This window comes from Eublepharis macularius, chromosome 5, assembly GCF_028583425.1.
Source record: "Eublepharis macularius isolate TG4126 chromosome 5, MPM_Emac_v1.0, whole genome shotgun sequence".
Classification (NCBI taxonomy): Eukaryota; Metazoa; Chordata; class Lepidosauria; order Squamata; family Eublepharidae; genus Eublepharis; species Eublepharis macularius.
The window spans coordinates 167416543-167428812 of NC_072794.1; positions in this window are offsets into that span (position 1 = coordinate 167416543).

The following is a 12270-nucleotide window of genomic DNA, read 5'->3' on the forward strand; positions in this document are numbered from 1 at the left end:
ATAGAGCGGGACTTAGAATCCATCCAGCGTGCACCCGTGGCTGCACATCAGACTGGAGACGCAGTAGTAGGTGAGCAAGCTGTTTCGGGGAAGTCCAACCACATTTCTGATCATCTAATTAAAGAACTCTCTAATATGTTTCCAAGGGACACCAGAGAGCCAGTTCGGTGTAGTGGTTAAGAGCCACGGGACTCTAATCTGGAGAACCAGGTTTGATTCTCCACTCCTCTGCTTGAAGCCAGCTGGGTGACCGTGGGTCAGTCACAGCTTCTCGGAGCTCTCTCAGCCCTACCCACCACACAGGGTGATTGTTGTGGAGATGATAACAGCCTTTGCAAACAGCTCTGAGTGGGTGTTAAGTTGTCCTGAAGGGCAGCATATAAATTGAATGTTGTTATTATTATCATCTCTGGAAGACCACTTGAAAACCGCCTATCTACACAGCTGCTTCTAGAGAGAACAGTGAAGCAAGAGTCTTTATTCATTTGAATGCTTGCTGGTTCTCTTTCCACTAGCTTCAACTTTGGATTCACTCCATGGAGCATCTAGAACGAAACCAGAAGCAAAAGTGGATTCACGGTTGCGCTCAAGAGTAAAGGGTGGACTGGTCACTATGCCTCTCACATCCAACAAACCTGGCCAAGGCAGAGATTATAGTCCTCCTGGTTCCAGAGTACTGAGCTAGTTGGCTTGATTGTTGCCATCTTGAGACAACTGACCTATGATGGAAAGCAGTTGTATTGCTCATGTACACAGCCACATTTAAGATGGCTTGAGCTAAAAGTCATATGAGCTAAAAGTCATACGAGCACCAGTGGTTTATGGCCTACTCTACAAGTAGAGTACTCTACAACTCCCTGGAGAGGGAAAAAATGTGTGGAAATGGACCACTGGAGCTTTACAGGGCAGGATGGTAAATAATGTCATGTAGTAAACTAAGCCTCTTTAAAAGGAGCAGGTGAATATGGGTAGCTCTAGGAATCACCAAAAATGCTATGGTTTTACCATAGGAATCTCTGGAAATTCTATGGTAAAATTATAGCACTTCTGTTGATTCCTAGAGCTACCCGCTGTCACTTCTGTGCACAACCCAGGTGGTAAGCTCAGTAATGTTTCCAATGTTACATGCTCCCTGCTGGTTGCCAAGCTCCCCAACCCTCCTGCTGCTTGCCAAGCTCAGACTGGGCAACCCTAGCAGAGGCCCACTTCAGATAGGAATGTGGCATGCATACAGAGAGGAAGCTTAAGCCTTCCTGGAGGTCTTGATCCCCCTTTCCCCTGCTCCTGTTGTCCACTGCTGCTCAAAAAGCTTAAAAACTCTCATTGTCATGTGGCATCACATCAGTTCTGGTAAAAGACTGGAAACAGAAAAGTATACCGGTAGGAATCATCAGAAACTCTACGGTTTTATCATAGAGTTTCCACCGATTCCTAGAGCAACTTATGCCACTTCCTTTTTTTTTAACCAGAAGAGATGTGACACCGCAGCAGGAATCATCAGAAACTCTATGGTTTTATCATAGCGTTTCCACGGATTCCTAGAGCAACTTATGCCACTTCCATTTTTTTAAACCAGAAGAGACGTGACACACACACACCTATACCCCTGCCCACAGCCTTCCTGCCAGGTTGTAAAGGACTGCCTGTCAACCTTGAGCCTTCCCCTCACATCATTTTACCTGGCCTAAAACGGCCCTGAGAATCCATTATTTGCCCTATGTGTAGGAGTTCCATATGTACAAATGGGATGCATCTGAAAGTCCAAGTGGTGGGCCTGGGCATGACCCAAGGCCTGTGTAACATGTAGTTAGGCCCTCAGTTAGACAATTGGTTGGTCAAAGTCAGTCTTGTATACTCTTGACCGGCTTTACAAAGTCTCTGCTACAGAAAGACCTTTATGGTGATTCCCACACAGCGACAGGCTTGTGTGGTTTCCCTGGTGCAACTACTGATACAGCACGGCAGCAATTGAGCATCCACATGGCAAGATTTCCTACCATTTCCCTGCCTCAGTTTCCCAACAGCAGCTGTCCCTCGCTGCCTCAGGCCACTAGGGTTTCTTCCATATTTTTTTTAAAAATCACCCATTGAATATTTGTTATATCTCTATAACATTATAACAATATGTGTAACAGATTCTCTGATGTCGCTGGCTTTAAAAAAATCCTCCAGCCACCACTCCAAGCAGTAGCAGGCAAAGCGGGCTGCCCGCGGGAGGTTTCCTGCCATAGCGGGAGGACTAGGAGCTTTACTCCATGGGATACAGTCCTGGAAAACGGCTGCCGTGTGGGCAGGAAAATCCAAACTTTTCCATCCACGTGGTAGCCCCCGGGCTTTACTGTGAGCTTTCCCAAAACTTCACAGCAAGACAGATTTGAGAAAGTTGGCAGCAGAGGATAGGACTCGAAGCAATGGGCTTAAATTACATGCAGAAAGGTACCGGCTGGACATTAGGAAAAACATTTTCACGGTCAGAGTAGTTCAAAGGTGGAATCAGCTGCCTAGGGAGGTGGTGAGCTCCCCTTCACTGGCAGTTTTCAAGAAGAGGCTGGGTGAATATTTGTTAGAGATGCTTTAGGCTGATCCTGCATTGGGCAGGGGGTTGGACTAGAAGGTCTGTATGGGCCCTTCCAACTCTATGATTCTACGAAGATCAGAGAAAGCTAGGGAAAATCCCATGAGGTATGCGAGTGTACCACCATGATGCCGTGTGAAAGCAGGGAGAATGGAATGTGGAAATGGCCTTTTGGCTGAAAATGCCACAGACTGAACTTGGGATGTTCTGCATGGAAAAAAGATGCCCTTGGGTGAGGCCAAGTTCCCCAATCTGAGCTACTTCATGTTGCAGGCGCCAGGATCTGAACTTGGAACCTTCTGCCTGACAATAGATCCAGACCCATGTTAGTCTGTAGTAGCAAAATAGTAAAGAGTCCAGTAGCACCTTTAAGACGAACCCATTTTATTGTAACATCAGCTTTCGAAAACCACAGCTCTCTTAGTCAGATGCATCTGACAAAGAGAGCTGTGGTTCTCAAAAGCTTATGCTACAATAAAGTTGGTTAGTCTTCAAGGTGCTACTGGACTCTTTACTATTCTGCCTGACAAGGGAGTGCATTAAGGGGTTGGGCTAGATGACCCTGGAGGTCCCTTCCAACCCTATGATTCTATGATTACTACTGAGCAACAATAGTACAAAACAGACAACTGCTTCCCACACAAATCTGCTACATGTCGCTCGTCCATCTACCCTACCCGTTGCCACCTTTCACCCTTGACATTTAGAGCATATTTGTGGTGTCCTCATCGAAAGAGCTGCGTGGGTGGACTGTTAACCCGCTTGCTGGCCAAAGGAGAGGAACACACCCTAGGAGATCACAGCCCTCCCTCTAAACCAGCGACCAGGAAAAAAAAAATGCTGTCTTGACGGTGAGATTAGCAGCTAACTAAAGATAGTGATCTAAGACCAAATGAACACACCTCTTCCATATATAGCTCAGAGGGGGAGAGAGGATTGTTACCGAGCAGTTCTGAAGTGCAACAGCAGGTATGACAACTGAGAAGAGGCTTTTGTGTGAGTAAAAATGTCTCAGCTTCTAGCCCTCAGGTCCCAATTCAAAGAGCCTCAAGCAACGCAGAGGAATATGGATAAGCATGACCAGGGTCAAAATGGGACCTTGGCAATATATCGTTCTAAGAATAAAGTGGGTGCTGTGATCACTAAAGCAGCAAAAAAAAATTGGTCCACCTACAAATGAGGCAGGTAAGGTGGCCAACAAACCTGGATCTGGGAAGGTTAAGGTAAAGGTTGCCCCCTGTGCAAGCTCTGAGTCATTACTGACCCATGGGGGAACGTCGCATCAGGACGTTTTCCTGGCAGACTTTTTATGGGGTGGTTTGCCATTGCCTTCTACAGTCATCTTACACTTTACCCCCCAGGAAACTGGGTACTCATTTTACCAACCTCGGAAGGATGGAAGGCTGAGTCAACCTTGAGTGGCTACTTGAACCCGGCTTCCGCTGGGATCGAACTCAGGTTGTGAGCAGAGCTTGGGCTGCAGTACTGCAGCTTACCACTCTGCCTCACGGGGCAGATCTGGGCAACCCAAGTTTAAATTCCCACTCTGCCACAGTGACCTTGGACCAATCACACACTCTCAGCCTAACTTCATAAGGTTGTTGTGAGAATAAAACGGAGGAGAACGATGTGAGCAACTTTGGCTCCCCATTGGGGAGAAAGGCAGTGTATAAATGAAGTAAATAAATAAATTTAACTATATAAAACGGTAAGCGTGTTCCAGACAACTCACTTCCTACCCTGGTGTGCCTCCAGAGGGCGCTGCCATGGAAGGAAGCCCAGAAGAGGCAGCCATTCCTCTAGGGAGCACGCCATGGCGGGAAGCCCCGGCTGGAATCAAGCAGCAATGCCTGCCCCCTGCCTTCACTCAGCTGAGATCAGGAGCAGAGAAGGGGCAATGGCCACCCACTCACTCACCTGGCTGGTGTCAGTCACGGAGAAGGAGGCAATGCCCACCTGCCCACCTTCCCCTTTCTAGAACCCGTTATATTTTCCCCCACAATGGGCTTTTTATTAGTAAATAAATAGTGAAGAAATGTTGACACCTCACAAAGGACTTCTCTGTTGGACTGGCAGTGATTCCATCCATTGGAACGGCCTTTGGCGTGGCCTTTATACTTTTCAGGAGACATAACAAAGCAGAATTAGGAGGGCTTTTGAGTGAGGCTCATTTTCTTAGAATATTCTCACATTTTATGTATATCGTGACAGCTGTTGTGGAGTTTTTACATGTCTGTGTTGGGGTATGTTTGTTAAAACCTATTTTCTGTAAACTACTTAATTCGTCAGCCATCATCTGATAATTCAACAACAATAACAACAACAACAACAATCAATTCATATACCGCCCCTTCAGGATTACTTGATACCACTCAGAGCGGTTTACAAAGTATGTCATTATTACCCCACAACAAAACACCCTGTGAGGTGGGTGCGGCTGAGAGAGCTAGAAGCTGTGGCTAACCCAAGGTCACCCAGCTGGCTTCAAGTGGAGGCGTGGGGAATCAAACCCGATTCTCCAGATTAGAGTCCTGCACTCTTAACCACTACACCAAACTGACTCTCACTGCTTCATATTTGAACACAAACCCAGTTGTTGAAGATACAGACTCGATGGTAATTCTCATTGGTAGGACTTGTGTGCCGGCTTCTTTCTAAACTTTCCAAAAATATGGACTGTTGTTAAACATCCCGTAACATGCTAGCAGTTGAGCCAGTGCATGATAAGACCTCTCTCAATAGGTAGGGTTAGCGAACTTCATTCTGTGTATATCTCAGGGCCAAGCTACACATGACAAATTGAACGGCAAGTGGATTGAGTGGAGGGCAAGTGAACAGGGAGAAATACACTTGCCGTTCAAGTGTCATTCGTCATGTGTAGCTTGGCCCTCAGTTCCTCGCCCCCCACTTTGTCGGTTTAGTTTATGGGACTTGGTGGATAAATTAGCAAAAGCATCATTTCCCCATAAACACATGTTCTCACCTTCAGTTGAATAACTCATCTGTCTCCTTGCATCCATCAAAAGCCCTAAAAGATAATCCAAAACTGGGTTTGCAAAGTTGCTATACTCATTACATTACATCAAGAGCTTTGAGACAGCATGGTGTAGTTCAGGGCCACGGAGTAGGAGCTTAACGCTCTCCAACTCAAAAAAGAAAATTGTTCTTACAGAAATAATAACAACAGCGCACACATATACTGCTCTTCTAAATAGATTTGTGCCTCACTCAAGCAGTGAACAAAGTCAGTGTTACTATTATTCCTACAATACAGCTGGGGAGCTGAGGCTGAAAGGAGCGACTAACCCAAGGCCACCTGCTGAGCTCACGGCAGGAGTGGGAGTTGAACCAGCAGAGTGCTGATTCTCAGTCCAACCACTTTACCACTGTGCTGCAGCAGCTCTAAGAATAATAATAACAAGCAACAACAACTGTTCTTATATACTGCTTTCCAGACAGATTCATGCCCCGCTCAGAGCAGTGAACAAAGTTAAGTGTCATTATTATCCCATCCCCAAGCTTCCATTGCTTGCTGGCACTCTGGTGGCCAGTGGGATGGTCAAAAGTGAAAAATTGCCATAGAGCTTTTAACTATGGAGATGTCAGTGCTTCCTAGAGTGGCACAACAACGTTTCCTCATGTCCTTAAAATAGCGGCACGCTCCCGGAACGCTGGTGGCTTCTTCACACGATTTTGGTTAAAAACGGATACAGGAAATTTTTCAGCGCATATTGCGCAAAGAAGCCATCAGCGTTCCAGGAGTGTGTCGCTGTTTTAAGGACATGAAGAAATGGCCAGGGCTATGTTCTGGAATAAGGCTGTCCATCTCCAGGTGGAGGGAGGGAGCGAGGGACGGACAGAGGGACCTGTCAGACTGCGGTTTCTCAGACATGAGAGTCTGTCTTACTCCCTTTTGCAAGAAGACAAGGTCTTTTGATTTCAAAAGGTTTTATTTTGAAAGACAGCATTCAGGTCCAGATGCACATATTCCAGGATTTGAGATCCTGGCTGCACGAAGTATTGTTAGCAATGAGGTACAGATTAGAAGTTGTTACATTTCACACTCTCAGAGCCCAGCCTCCCCCCGGAGTTCCCATAGCAGGAGAGTTCTCTGTGGGAACATCCGTCAAGGTCGACTCGGCTTGTAGAAAAGATAAGACAGTGTCTTCTCCCATGGAAACAGCGCCTCACAGGTGGGGCCTAGAGGGAAAAGAATACTAAACAACTAAAGAATTAAGCATGGCGTTAGTCCTGTCAAGCAACATATAAACAGACCCTGACAGGAACAACCAACAGATGATAGATAGATAGATAGATAGATAGATAGATAGATAGATAGATAGATAGATAGATAGATAGATAGATAGATAGATAGATAGATAGATAGATAGATAGATAGATAGATAGATAGATAGATAGATAGATAGATAGATAGATAGATAGATAGATAGATAGATAGATAGCCAAGAGGGTATCATGGAGGAAGACAGAAAAAAACACAGCCGTGAAAACTAAGTAATAATCAAATGTTATAGAAAATCATTTTTATGTGTATTGCTTCATAAGGAAAAATAAGTGAAATCATACAAGGAACTCCACATGCACTTATCAGACTCACCAAAGAGAGGGGCCAAGTTAGGTAACAAAGTTCCCATTCTTACACACGAATGGTAAAATCCATACCAGTACCAGTTGCATATCATTCATACATATCATTCATACATATCATGCGGGGAGGGCGGAATATAAATCAAATCAAATAAATAAATAAATATCTTCCACTTGAAGCCAGCTGGGTGACCTTGGGTCAGTCACAGCTCTTTCAGAGCTCTCTCAGCCCCACCCACCTCACAGGGTGATTGTCGGGAGGCTAATAATATCACACTTTGTAAACCGCTCTGAGTGTGGCATTAAGTTGTCCTAAAGGGCAGTATATAAATCAAATGCTGCTGCTGTTGTTGTTGTTGTTATTCATCCTAAGAAGGTTTTTTTGCCCTGACCTGGATAGTCCAGACGAGTCTGATCTTGTCAGATCTCAGAAGCTAAGCAGGGTAAGCTTTGATTAGTATTTGAATGGGAGACCTCCCACGAAGACCAGGGTTGCAGAGGCAGGCAATGGCAAACCTCCTCTGTTAGTCTCTTGTCATAAAAACCCAGCCAGGAGTTGCCATAAGTCAGCTATGACTTGACAGCGCTCTCCACCACCACCAAGAATCTTATTTACATGTAAACAATAAACTTCTGGGGCCTGGCGTTCTCTCAGAATTACAACTGACCATAGAGATCAGTTCCTCTGAAGAAAATGACAGTTTCGGAGGCTCGACTATGAAATCACACCTTCTCTGAAATCTGCTCTTTCAAGGCTCCACCCTCAAATCTCCAGGAATTTTCCAACCCAGAGTTGGCAACCCTAAAGAAGGGCCCCTTGGGCCTTCACTACCCACAGCCATCAAGCAACCCGGAGCACACTCCTTAATTTCACCCCAAACCCTCCGAAACTGCTACCTCGGCTCTGCACACTGCAGGCCGACTTCCTGCCTGGCCAACGCCAGGAAGAAATCTAGCCACAAGCCCAGCGCCACAATCCGATGCTTGAAAGAGGGCCTCTTCGAGGCTAAAAATAGAGCTGCCCTGAGCGGCACATCTTACATCTGACAACGATATCAGTTTGACCATCTCTATTGTTTACAATGTGAAGGTTGGAGTTTTTACAGTTGTGGAGAGAATAGGTTTTGCCCTCCACAGAAAACTGTTCTTTTGCGGTAAAGAGCAACCTGTGGTTGCCAAAGAGTGTGCTCAGATGCCTGGGGGACTCTCCAAGGAGGCGATACATTATCCATAGGTTTGCCAACTTTTTTCTGGCAGAGTTCCTCTGCGTTTAAGAACCCTGCAGGAGGCAGAAAGCGGTCAGCAACTTTTTTTCCCATCACTGCGTTTGTTGAAGGCACAGGAGCCATGCCGGAAAGGGAGAGGGCAACCTGGTTTTCTTTCCAACCACCTTCTAGGTGGTAACTTTTAAAGCAATCCTGCTGTGAGGTATCTTTTAAAGCCAAGAGATGGCTAAAAGGGGCAGTATTATTGTGGCTTCCAGACAAGCTTTTTTTATCCCATATATCGCCCCTCAGCTCACACAGCTAAAAGCTATCAGCAAGAGCAATGGCAGGCACCAGGTATTAGGTTGCCAACAGGCCCAGAGAAAACTGTCCTGTCTCTTTCATAGATGCTTAATTTGGAAATAGGCGGCAAAAGCTTTTCGTATCATAGAAGTCAATAGCATCCTGTTAAGGCTTTTTTTAGCCCTGACCTGGACAGCCCAGGTGAGCCTGATCTCATCAGATCTCAGAAGCTAAGCAGGGTCGGCCTTGGTTAGTAATTGGATGGGAGACCTCCAAGGAAGACCGGAGTTGCAGAGGCAGGCAATAGCTCACCACCTCTGTTTGTCTCTTGCCACAAAAATCCGACCAGGGGTTGCCATAACCCCCCCCCCACACACACACACACACACACACAAGCCTCTATTAAAAGGACAGTGTTTTCTTTTTCCTCCAGGCAATGAGCAACTCTAAGCATTGCATTTGCACTGAGATCTCACACCCAAGCAATTTTATAAAGGGTATTTGTGATTTTCTAAAGCATTTCTGTAAACCAGTTTGGAAACCCTTGGAGGGGTGGAAGGAGGAGCCTAAATTAAATAAATACTCCCCCACTCATGCAGCCCAATATTTCTGCCGCCAATGATAACCCTCCTTGCTCAATACAGACACTTTTTACACATTCTATTGGATGTACAGTTGCCAACTCCAGGTTGAGAAATTCCTGGATATTTGGGGGTGGGGCCCAAGGAGGGTGGAGATTGGGGAGGGCCCTCAGTAGGATATAATGCCCTAGAGTCCACCCTCCAAAGCAGCCATTTTCTCCAGGGGAACAGATCTCTGAAGATCAGTTGTAATTCTGGGTGGTCTCACCAGTCACCACATGGAGGTTCTATGAAAAGGTCCAAGCACAGATGGGCTTGGACTGTCTTCAGCTCTAGTTCCACGCTTTGTTTCTGCATGAGAAGAATACAGATGTATTAACTTTATCCACGGCTTTTTTTCTGGGAAAAGAGGTAGTGGAACTCAGGACTGCACAATGATGTAAATTTGGGTCAGCTGGAACAAGGGGAGAGTTTTTAAAAGTTTAAATCGCCCTCAGCAAAAATGGACACATGGCCAGTGTCCCCGCCCCCTGATCTCCAAACAGAGGGGAGTTTAGATTGCCCTCCACGCTGCTCAGCGGATCAGGGGGCGGGGCCACCGGCCATGTGACCATTTTCAAGAGGTGCCGGAACTCCATTCCACCGCGTTCCAGCTGAAAAAAAGCCCTGACTTTATCCACATGCACAGTCTTTCTCGCTTGCTTTTTCATGTCTTCAGTGGAGCTTCATTCCTCAACATGGTCTTGAGAGATTTAAAGAGACAGCGTTTTTGAAGATCTATATGCTGCCAGTCGGGTGGACAAGTGTTTGTTACGTGTTTTCATGGTTATTTATCATTGTATATGTATTTATGAATGGATGCTTTACAGTTTTGTATATAGGTCTATTTTTCTATGAATTTTCAATGAATTGACATTGTATTTATATTGTGTTGGCACTTTGCATGAGCACATAGTCACTTTACAAGTAAATATTTATTAACATTTTCAGAGATTCATTTACTCATGATGGATCTTCTTTGGATTGTCGAAGGCTTTCATGGCCGGAGAACGATGGTTGTTGTGGGTTTTCCGGGCTGTATTGCCATGGTCTTGGCATTGTAGTTCCTGACGTTTCGCCAGCAGCTGTGGCTGGCATCTTCAGAGGTGTAGCACCAAAAGACAGAGATCTCTCAGTGTCACAGTGACACTGAGAGATCTCTGTCTTTTGGTGCTACACCTCTGAAGATGCCAGCCACAGCTGCTGGCGAAACGTCAGGAACTACAATGCCAAGACCATGGCAATACAGCCCGGAAAACCCACAACAACCATCGATCTTCTTTGGATTTTGCATTGCTAGAGCCAGGGCTCAATTTGAGGGGGAATGCGCAGGAACGCAGTTCCGGCAGTTCTCCAAAGAGGTCACATATCAGGTGGCCCCACCCACCTGACTTTCGGCCATTTTGGGCTTGTTTCAGCCTGGATTGGGGCTGAAACAGCCTGGATTGGATCGGTGCCGGGTGAGGGAACCCTCCCCTACCCAGCACTGACCAGATCTGGGCTGTTTTGGCCCCAAACCAGGCCCAAAATGGTCACTTTCGGTCATTTAGGGCCCCTTTTTGCCATTTTGAGCCCAATTTCGGCCCTGAATGGCAAGGATTGGGTCCAAAACAGCTAGGATAGGTGATGCCAGGGGGTGTGGCATATGCAAATAAGTTATGCCAATGACACACTTCTGGTAATATCAAGGGGCATGGCATATGCTAATGAGCTATGCTAATGAGTTCCTCCTGCTCTTTTTCTATGAAATGACCCCTGGCATTACTTGTGGTGTTACCACCTGGAGGTTAGCAACCCTAACTGGATGGTATTAGGATAGGTAAGCATGTGCAAGAGTTTGGATTGCCAGCGCTTCCCATGCCTAACAGACAGAAATTTCTCTTTTCCTGGTGCACAGCTAAACAGACAGGAACGTTTTCATTGGCTGCCTTTCAGCACAGCATGTTGCTAATAATGGTTTAGGACCGGAATGTGTTGTACAATTGGCATCCCATGCTCTCCTCTAGCAGTCCCTCCTGCTCAAAAGATATACATGGATATCTTAGAAGATGATCCGATCTTCTGTTGCTGGTAGCCAAAGACTCCAAACCGGGCCAGATTCATGGTCTGTCTTGCTTCATTTATTGTCTGTCTTGCAAAGAAAGAAAAAGAAGGGGAAGGAGCAAAACCCTAACTCAACCTGAAATATACTAAAGACGCTATAAGGATCAAGCTAAGCAAATAAAATATATTCAAAATAAATATTTATTATGCAGTGTACATAGGGCTTTTTTTCTGGGAAAAGAGGTGATGGAACTCAGTGGTGGAACTCAGGACCACACAATGACATCATTTTGGGTCAGCTGGAACAAGGGGGGAGTTTTTTAAAGTTCAAATCGCCCTCGGTGAAAATGGTCCCGTGGCTGGTGGCCCTATCCCTGACCTCCAGACAGAGGGGAGTTTAGATTGCCCCTCCACGCCGCTCCAGCTAATTGTCATTAGCCAAAAGCTTTTTGAGAGTCCAAAAGATCCTATCATAGAGGAGGCTGTCTGTTGCATCTCTGCTCGAGTTACTGCTGTGTGTGTGTGCTTCCTTCCAGTTAGAGGCACACCAAAGGTGATATTTGCAGAGACAAAAGACAAGGGCTTCTCCAAGGGCAGGTAACTCTTGCTTTAATTATTCTTAAAATAGATTGAGAAGGGTCTAAGAGCGAAACATGCCATTGGTTTCAGAAAACGTGAGCACTGGTGGGAAATATGGAAATCACAGCATTCCTATATGCAAAAACCAGGCAGCATAAAACTCTCAAAGGAAGTTTCAATAATTAAAATGGTCAAAAATTAAACAAGGGACAAAGCAATAAACAGGCAGCAATCAGAATTGTCAGCATATATTGCCATATATTGTCTCCAAAGGTTTCTAGATATGCAAACTACAAAGTCCTGAATCTCGTGGACCCAGGGTGGGCAACTGATCCCA